Source organism: Onthophagus taurus, chromosome 7 (assembly GCF_036711975.1).
Source record: "Onthophagus taurus isolate NC chromosome 7, IU_Otau_3.0, whole genome shotgun sequence".
Taxonomy (NCBI): Eukaryota; Metazoa; Arthropoda; class Insecta; order Coleoptera; family Scarabaeidae; genus Onthophagus; species Onthophagus taurus.
In genome coordinates this window covers 34,518,972-34,527,142 of record NC_091972.1, presented here as the reverse complement: position 1 = coordinate 34,527,142, position 8,171 = coordinate 34,518,972, and positions in this window count along the sequence as shown.

Below are 8,171 nucleotides of genomic sequence, written 5' to 3'. Positions count from 1 at the left end.
TAAATTGGATAGTAACCGGGTGATTTCATTTAAGAGGATCATTAAAATTGTAATTGAATAGCTTCCATACTCCTCTTCATCCTTATAACTTATAACGTATTATTTCGTTATGGACTTATCGTATAAAGATGGCATTAATTAAGAGAATCAGTTTATGAGCCACCTGTGGATTATAAATGCGTCATAAATTTACTTATAGCTCGCACGTGTATCATAAACTATCAACGTGTTGAACTGACTTACTCTATAATAATTAAACAATATGTCCCCTGGTCGAGTTACAAAGAGGAAAAAAATTATTACTGATTTTTCAAACTTATCTCAGAATAAATAATACGTCGGATATGTTCAAACCACTAAATCGCACGAACTTTATATTCTATCTATGAAGTTAACTAATTATTGCCATTTTTATGTAAAAATTATACTTTTCCTAAATTAAAAATTTTTCAAGTTCAATTTACGATATGTAACCATAGAAACCATAAAAGTTACAACTTATGTTAGTGAAAAATATACGGACAAATCAAATTAAAATATGGCTAATTGAATAAAATATTTTAAATGTAAATTTATGTAATAACACACTATGTAAGTAATAAATATTATTTATTTGTAAGTGAACAAATCCTCATTCAAACAAATGCCCTCCTAATTCGGCACACATTTGAAGAAAAAATTCTTTATAAGAATTACGAATTTCCGCCAGTGGTAGAGATTCTATCGCATTAATTATTCTTAGTTTTAATAGTTTTGCATCATCTTGTAATGGTTCACTGTAAACAATTTGTTTCAATCGTCCCCAAAAATAAAAATCCATAATTGTAAGATCAGGACTACGTGCTGGCCATCAAATAGGACCATTTCGTCCAGTCCATTTTTGACGAAATTGTAAAGTTAACCATTTGGCACAATGTGTGAATGGTAAGCTGGGCACCTGTCTTGCTGAAAGTACATTGACCGTATAAAATTTAGGGGTAATTGGATTTACATCACTCCAATAACGACAATGCTTTGAAGAAACAATGTCATTTGTTGAAAGGCTATCTGAAAAGCAGTGTCTTCTTCATTTAGTCTCTTTGGCTGCCTCTTTATGGATAATACAGAAGACGTTTCCAAAAATTTTTTCATAAGTTTGCGAACCCCAACATGAGATATTTTTGTATCCGCATATTTTTACTAGAATTTTTGTATAACTACACGAAAACGTGATTCACTAGTACCATAGCACAGTACTAAATACTCTCTAAAGACTCTCTTTCACGGTTAACATCGCATGAAAAGACTTAATCTCACCAACATAAGTTGTAACTTTTATGGTTTCTATGGTTACATATCATAAGTTGAACTTGAAAAATTTTCACTTTAGAAAAAAATCCAATTTTTACATAAAAATTGGAATAATTTGATAACTTTTATAGTTAGACTATAAAATTAATGCGATTTAGTAGTTTGAACATATCCGACGCAGTATTTATGCTGAGATAAGTTTGAAAAATCAGTAACAAACATTTTTTTCCTCTTTGTAACTCACTCACTTCAACCCCCCGCCGCCAGAAACCAACCCCTTAAAAATCTTAAATGGAAAGGGGTGTCAAGTGATACCTCATTTTAAAGGTCTTTTAAGGTACTACATGTTAGTATTTATTTTTTTAAAATTGATCGATATTTAGGTTATTTTGACAATGATATACCTACGTTGGCTAGCTTGCCTGGCGTCTGTCAGAGATATTTAGAAAAAACGATTTCTGTTTCATTTTTCTTTTCTTTTAGGTTTATTTGGTTATTACTTAAACAACTTTTAACTGCTTGAAACGTTCTATTTTATTTTCAGTTATTTAATTATGTACAAAAACTTTTTGCAGAGAAAATCAACTTAATAATTGTTCAAAGTGTTGTTCGTTATTAGCTAAACAATGGTACAACCGTTGTTCAAAACTACGGCGCACATTTTCAAAAACTTCCCTTTGAATTCCACAGCAAGCTGCAGTATTTTTCTGACGAAGTTCTTCTAAATTTTGAGGTTGAGGGGTAAATACAACAGACTTTAAATGACCCCATAAAAAAAAGTCTAATGGCGTCAAATCTGGTGATCTGGCTGGCCATTCTATAGGACCTCTTCGTCCTATCCATCTGTTTGGAAACGTATTATCTAACCACTGTCGTACTGGGAGAACATAGTGAGGAGGAGCTCCGTCTTGTTGAAAATGTAATTCATTCTCATCAAGTAAGGCATTTTCTTCTCTATCCAACTGATTCTCGAGAGCTTCCGTAATTAGTGGATTGATAGTATTTTCTAACATATCCAAGTACACTTCGCCGTTTAAATTTCTATCGATAAACACTGGACCAATCACTTGGTCTCCCAAAATGCCGGCCCATACATTAACTTTTTCAGGATATTGTGTATGCCCTTCTACAGTCAGATGAGGGTTTTCATTACTCCAATATCTGCAGTTATGTTTATTTACAAATCCATTTAAAGAAAAAGTGCATTCATCACTAAAGCAGATATTTTTCATAAAAACGTTGTTATTATTAATAATAGTGGTCACTTCTTCACAAAACTGTATTCTCCTGTCAAAATCGTCTTCAGTTAGCTCTTGATGTATTTTCAATTTATAAGGATGGAATTTGTGAAGTTTTACAACTTTATGAACAGAACCCAAGGATATACCAGTTGCACGAGATAGCTGACGCAATGAAGTATTGGGGTTGATACCGAAATGATCCAACACTTCCAGTTGAGCGGTTTCATTCAAAACTCTCGACTCATTATGTTTTATGTTGGCAACGGACCCAGTCTGAGTGAATTTCTTCATGAGATTCAGGACGTATGTATGAGATACGTTCTTATCTGGATGCCTTTCATTAAAAACTGCGGCAGTTCGTCGAGCACATTCATTTTGGGATCCATACATTAATACAATTTCAATCCTTTCCTGCAACCTCTAAACCATTATTGCTGTTTTATTTAAATAACTTTGTTAAGTGGATCTTGTTTATAAGTGGATGACACAAAGTTTTTTAAGTAATAACCAAATAAACTTATATATGTTTAGAATTGCACTTTTATTTTATTCTTTTCTCGCACTGCCTATAACTCGTTTATAGAAAGAGAAAAATTTCGTCTCTTTTTTTCCTTTTTTTGGCCATTCGAGTCAAGAGTAATTTTCATACAAGTTTGATGTAAAATACTTTCAATAAAATTTAGTTTAATTCATAATTATACGTGTTTAGTTTTCTTAAATATTTCCGATTGCTCCGAAATAATAAAGGTTTAATGGTCGTTGTAAAAACGAACATGGTAATTTAATTTTATAAATTAATAATAAAAGATTACTTATTCTTGCTTTTAAGAAGGTGATTAAAGTTTTTAATATTAATTAAAGCGGGAAATACAAAATAAAGATTTTCGCAAAAAATTTCGAAAACGAATCGATCAATTTAAAAAAAAATAAATACTAACATGTAGTACCTTAAAAGACCTTTAAAATAAGGTATCACTTGACACCCCTTTCCATTTAAGATTTTTAAGGGGTTGGTTTCTGGCGGCGGGGGGTTGAAGTGAGTGAGTCAGTTTTTGCATAAAAAGTTGTCCCCCTTGGTTTTATTCTTTACCTATTTCAGCGATTTTCTTTTTAAACTTCCGGATTTACAGAAATTGAGGTGGAAAGTTTTGAAATGAACACCCTGTATATAAACGTATCATGAAGTAAAGTATCTCTAAAGTTTGTTAATATTATTTCAAAAGAAATTATTAAACTCTATTTATTTCATTATCCTGCATAAAAGAATATTACAAACAAAATTTATTTACTTGAACTAAAACTAGAACTAATACTAGACCTAGAAGTAGAAACTTTCCAGAGAAGCCGTTCGTTTTTTAAAAAGGTGTTTGACATTTCGGATTCCCTGTTGCAACCTTCTTCAGAAACAAGTTCGAAGTGCACTTCGAACAGCTTAAAACTACAAAATCGTTTGAAGACAAACTTGCCTCGAGTGAAATGATGTTCAGTAAATATATTGCGGCAATATTGATCTTTCGAGTGCGGGAAGTTAGGACCCCATTTTTTGATTTTAAATTTTTTTTATTGTTTTTCTTGATTGTTCTAGAGTTGTTTTACATTGTTCCAAAGCGACAAATAGAAAAAATAAAAATTCGTCGAGAAAAACTGAAAAAACAGGTTCTTTTGAAAAAATCTAATTTTCTTTGTTGTTCTGGGTTGTTTTAGTTATTGTTCTAGGAAATCCAAATTATGAGATACAGTACTACGAAGTTATAACTAAAAATAGGTTTGGCTGCCAAAATGTCTACAGTGTGTTAACTAATTATTGTACCCAACGTCATCATTGCAAATATGCAAGTATTGGTATTACAATAAGCGATTTGCCTATGATGCATGATATTGCACTGTGATATAAGTTGCATATAGGGATTGCAATCAAGAAGGGTTTTGCAATCCCGGGATTTCGGGATCAGAATACTCTATCCTGGGTAATCCCGGGATTTCTGGGCTACATATGTAATTATAAATAAAAAGTGTTCAAGGTGTTGCTAACATTTCAGCTTATACTAACCATAATACAAAAAATTTCAACTAAAAAAATCAACCATCGATAGCACTATTTTTAAAGAAATGTAGCAGAACAATCAATTTATCTATTATTTCATCTCCTAAACGAGATCTAAATTTTGTGTTGAAGAGAAGCACCGTTCTGATTCCTCACTTGTTGGTGGAATAGTTTTCAAACATTCAAAAGCGAATTGAAGATTTTTATCCATACTACCGCCATTATTGAATATATCAATTTCCTGGATCAGAGTACATTCTTAGTTAACTGGACAGGTGGCTTTGTTGTCTTTGTGTAGACATTTTTAAACATATTTTGTTCTATCACATTTATCATAAATTTTAAAGCTATATCTGCTTTTCCTAATGCAATACATCGATAACATAAGGCTTTTACAGTCCGATTTGCCGGTTCCAATACGGTTACTAACGCTTTAATAAGTTCGTACTGTGAATCTACAAGAAAGGGCTCTTTTATGTCAACCGTTGCTTTACGTGCGCATTTTTCTAATAATATGAATCGCTTTAACATAACAGTGTACCAAGTCTGACAATTTAAAATTAATTTAATTTCTTTTTTGTGGTCTTCTTTTATGTAATTTTGTAATATCGAATGCGTGTTTACAGTGTCAACCGATAGATCGAGTCTTATTCTTCAAAAGATAGTAAATTAATGACATAAACATAACCCCGAAAATCCCGAAATAATAATCGATTTCCCGGTATAATTTTCGAGATTTACGGAATCCCGGGATTTGCGGGATTGAAATCTCGTGATTGCAATTCCTAGTTGCATACTTGCAATGATGACGTCGTGTACGATAATTAATTAACACACTGTAGTTGATTGTTGTGACCATAGTTTTTCTATTTTCACTTCCATAGTACAAATATATACTTATTATACAGGGTGATTCTCAACCTATACGCATAAAGTTGGGGATTTATTCCTCATGACAAATAATGACTAATAGGTGAAAAAAGTTGTAGCAAAAGTTTTTTAGTTTCCTAGATATCCGTGAAATTTACTTTCAATGAAGAATAAGTACATATGAGGATTGCGGTTGGGTATATTATCGTGCAAAATTGTAAATAATGAGCACCAGTTAATCGATTATCCAGAATGAAAGGGCCAATTCATTAAAAAAATGGAATGAGATCTACTGGTAGTAGGGTTTGTACACGTTGCATGTGATATGGATAAAGTTGATTGTGCCTCAATATTCGCCAAATTGTGGATTATGATACCCCATGTTGCTCTGCAAGTATCCTAGTACTTAGGCCAGGCTGCTCTTCGACGACATTCAAAATCTCTTTCTCGACATTAACAATGTGTAAAGGTCTAACTGCTCCTCTATTTTGCTCAGACACGGTCGAATATGTGTGTCGCTTGAAATTGCAATTGTTTATCATCATCGTAGTTTCAAGTAATTTCTATGTATTCTTAATTTGAAAGTTAATTTCAAGGATATCTAGAAAATTAAAAAGCTTTTGCTACAATTTTTTTCGCCAATTAGTTATTGTATAGGTTGTGAATCACCCTGTATCTAACGCAATCTGGAACAGCTATTATTTTCACTAGAACAACTCTATAAAGGACACTTTACTCTTTGAAAATTGAAGTTTTTGGAGGTTTTTAGTCAGTAATTTTTGCGTCAGCGCTTTTAAATTGCACAATTAAAAAACATATAACGATCTGAAATAACTCAAACTTTGCTGATTCAAATTGTTCTAAGTAGGTGTCTTTTACGTTTAAACTAGAGAAAGAAAGTTTTTCTGGTTACACGGACATTAATTTTGCAAAATCACATCTTCTTTGTTGCTCTCAATTGTTCTTGTTGTTCTAGTTACTTAAAATGTTTATTTAATCACTGCGGCTTCAGTTTTTTTTTAAAGTTTCATATTAAACATTACTACTTACAACAATTAGAATAATTTAGAACAGCTGTTATTTTCACTATAAAAACCTTAAATTTGAGTTGTGATAGTTTTAAAAAATTAAAAAATATGGAATAATCTGACCATCCTAATTTTCTAAAAATCACAAGTTTCATCTTTGTCTTGAAACTTATAATAATAAAACATAAGTTGCGATTTAAAGTGTATTTTATTTTGTATAAACTAACTAGTAAATTAATAAATAAACTAAACTAACAAATAAAACAATAACTATTCGATCAGTATTACTATATCAATACAACTTACAATAGCTTATTCTAAAGTAAACTATTAACTAAATAATTTGAATCATGTAATAGTTATTTATATTACAAGTGGGCTAGAAACATAATTACTGTACGAGTGTGGAGAATTGCACGACGAGGTCGTAGACCGAGTCGTGTAATCACACGAGTGATAGATATAGGTATGTCTAGCCCACGTGTGATATATAACATTTTATCTACGGCTGCACAAAATTACTTAACAATCAGTTTCTTCAAAAAGGTCTATTTTGACATTTATATTTGAATGTTGACAATTTTGAATTAATGTTAGTTTCAATAACATGTTTACTCATCTGGAATAAGTGTTTCGAAATGTAAAAACATAATAATTAATGTTTATAATAAATAGTATTGTTTCTCTTTAAATAGGTAGCACATTTTCTTTTGTATTGTTGCTCATTTCAATAAATTAATTAAGTCTGTTCTGATTGGGCTAAAAATGCGTTACATAATGAAACCACTGCGGTAATGAACTTCATTACGTAACTCAAATCACCCCAAATGAGTGTGGTAATGATGACTTACAAATACAAATACAAATACAAATATCTTTATTTACTGTAACAACAAATTTACAATAAAATGTCCACAAACAAGAAAAACAAAAAAATGTATTATCAATGTTAATTCTTATCAATTTCATTCACTGCCTCCCTAATAAATTCCTCAAAAGTGTAATATGCACTTTCAATTAGGTGTTTTTTTATAATTATATTGAATTTACTTCTTGACATTGCCGCAATGGAGGGTGGAACTATGTTGAAAAATTTTGGACCCCAATAGTCCATCGATTGTTGTGTTCTTGAGAGTCGGTGATATGGTGTAGCAAGTTGATAGCAAGATCTAGTTGCATAACTATGTGACTCGCCGAGTGTTTGGAAAGTATTCCTATTATCGTACACGTACATTAACACCGTATGTATGTATATACTTGGTAGGGTAAGTACTTCTTCTCTAATGAAATACTCCTTACAGCTATCACGCCGTCGCAGAGTACAGAGAGCCCTAATTGCTGACTTTTGTATTTTAAATATTCTATGGAACTCAGTTGACTATCCCCAGAATAGAATTCCGTATGATGCCACGGACTGGAAAAGGTTGAAATACGACATTTTGGCCCCTTGGTGTGTAGCTATGCTTTTCAAACGTCTTATGGTGAAAACCGCTGTTGATAACTTCTTTGATAGGGCTTCAATATGATGGTGCCAATCCAGCCGTCCATCGAGATGTAATCCGAGGAACCTCGCCTTACCGACAAGATTTTTTGCTTTTGTGCTGAATATTATGCTTTCTGTTTTATTGTGATTTAGTTGCAGATTATTACTTTCAAACCATAACTGCGCTTCGTACATTGCATTGATAGACTTCTGTT